Below are 2,500 nucleotides of genomic sequence, written 5' to 3'. Positions count from 1 at the left end.
CGGCCCGCTGTGGCCAGCTGGCAACTAGCTACGGAAGGGTACCGGCGCTCCCGACGAACCCGCCGGGGTGGCTGGTGACCAACGCTGCGTTCGGCGCTTATTGCTGTGACCGGGAGGGAAGCTGCGCCCCGTCCGAGTCAGACTCGGTCGTTGCGGCCCCCCCGAGCCCGCACGCCTCTCGCGGAAGGTCATACGCCACCGGCGGCACGAAAGACGCCTCCCGCAACGCGGTAGTCGGGAAAGGCTATTCGGATAGTCGAGCAGAGTTGCGACAACACATCCCGCGGTGCCGTCTGGTTAGGCAAGGGTTTGAGAAACAGCATTCGCGGTAGACCGGCGCGGCCGGCGGACACCCACGCGGCGTGCCGCAATCGGATCGCGCGCTCGGCCTCCGTTGATTTCCTCTAGGTGGGTGATTCGGGGCGTCTCGGTCTCGCTGCCGTTCGGTCGCGCCAAGGCCTGCGGGGGCGGCGCGTAGCGCACGCTCTCGCGGCGGCCGAGGCGCTAGAGTGCGACCCGCAAGTGGGGAGGAACCGTCCACCCAACGCCGGCGCGAGCCGGGGCCGGTGGGGGCCCTACCAAGGCGGGTCATGAGTGCCAGTCGGTCAGTTCGGGAGAAGGGGAGGGTACTCGGAGGCCCGCCGGGAGCAGACGGGGGTCCGGAAGCTGAGGGGGGTGAAGGACGGCGGCCGGGAGCAGACGGCCGTCCCCGGGAGGGGGTGTTCGTTCACGTGCGGACGCCGGGAGCAGGCGGCCGTCACGCGATTCTGCCAACCGTTCCTACCGGCCTGTGTTTAAGGAGGCGGCCGGTCCTCCGTCCTTGGATGGATAAGATTCGCAGATTTTCGCCCGGCCTGTGTTTAAGGAGGCGGCCGGTTCCCTCCTTCCTTCCTTTCTTGGATGTATAACATTCGCAGATTTTCGCCCGGCCGGTGGTTTAAGGAGGCGGCCGGTCCTCCCTCCTTGGATGTATAACATTCGCAGATTTTCGCCCGGCCTATGTTTAGTGAGGCGACCGGTCCTCCCTCCTTGGATGTATAACATTCGCATATTTTCGCCCGGCCGGTGGTTTAAGGAGGCGGCCGGTCCTCCCTCCTTGGATGTATAACATTCGCAGATTTTCGCCCGGCCTATGTTTAGTGAGGCGACCGGTCCTCCGTGGAGAGCGACCCGCAAGTGGGGAGGAACCGTCCACCCAACGCCGGCGCGAGCCGGGGCCGGTGGGGGCCCTACCAAGGCGGGTCTCATTGCCTGTCGGTCAGTTCGGGAGAAGGTGGGGGTACTCGGAGGCCCGCCGGGAGCAGACGGGGGTCCGGAAGGTGAGGGGGTGAAGGACGGCGGTCGGGAGCAGACGGCCGTCCCCGGGAGGGGGTGTTCGTTCACGTGCGGACGCCGGGAGCAGGCGGCCGTCACGCAATTCTGCCAACCGTTCCCACCGGCCTGTGTTTAAGGAGGCGGCCGGTCCTCCACGAGAAGAATTCTGCCAAACGTTCCACCGGCCTGTGTTTAAGGAGGCGGCCGGTCCTCCCCGTCGTTCCGCCGGCTTGTGTTTAAGGAGGCGGCCGGTCCTCCACGAGAAGAATTCTGCCAAACGTTCCACCGGCCTGTGTTTAAGGAGGCGGCCGGTCCTCCCCGTCGTTCCGCCGGCTTGTGTTTAAGGAGGCGGCCGGTCCTCCACTATTCCTTCCTTGGATGGAAAGCATGTAGCACTTTGAAAATTTTCGAGCACTGTGACACTTTGAAAATTTTCGAGAGTTTTTGTACTTAGAAAATTTTTCGCTCTTGCACTTCCAGAGTGCTTTGCGGTAGCTCCTAGGTTCGCTGTCCGAGCATGTGAACACTTTTTGGGGGGGAACACATCGCTAGAGACACCAGCCGCCTGGTTCTCGGGGCCAAAACTTGTGTTCCCCACACTCGTTCTGACTATATTTTGCGATTTGGGGGTAAAGGTAATGAGTACAGTGACTAGGGGGACCAACTCATCGTACTCTGGCGCACCAACAGACCAAAGCTGGTACTGCACTTACCCCTGGTACCCCAACGCCTGGTACCTGACGGGCGAGAGGCTGATTTTTCGCTATTTGCGGCCGACCGAGGGAACCAGACAAAGCGGACACTTTACGGCGCAAGAGCCGTTGGCACTTAGAAATTTTTCGACAAAGTTGGCGCGAGCTCCAGAAGGAGAGGCTGATTTTTCGCTATTTGTGGCCGACCGAGGGAACCAGGCAAAGCGGACACTTTACGGCGCAAGAGCCGTTGGCACTTAGAAATTTTTTGACAAAGTTGGCGCGAGCTCCAGAAGGAGAGGCTGATTTTTCGCTATTTGTGGCCGACCGAGGGAACCAGGCAAAGCGGACACTTTACGGCGCAAGAGCCGTTGGCACTTCGAAATTTTTTGACAAAGTTGGCGCGAGCTCCAGAAGGAGAGGCTGATTTTTCGCTATTTGTGGCCGACCGAGGGAACCAGGCAAAGCGGACACTTTACGGCGCAAGAGCCGTT

The sequence above is a fragment of the Syngnathus typhle genome, unplaced genomic scaffold, assembly GCF_033458585.1.
Source record: "Syngnathus typhle isolate RoL2023-S1 ecotype Sweden unplaced genomic scaffold, RoL_Styp_1.0 HiC_scaffold_38, whole genome shotgun sequence".
Classification (NCBI taxonomy): domain Eukaryota; kingdom Metazoa; phylum Chordata; class Actinopteri; order Syngnathiformes; family Syngnathidae; genus Syngnathus; species Syngnathus typhle.
The sequence above is the reverse complement of the archived record's forward strand: the minus strand, read 5'-3'. Positions refer to the sequence as shown.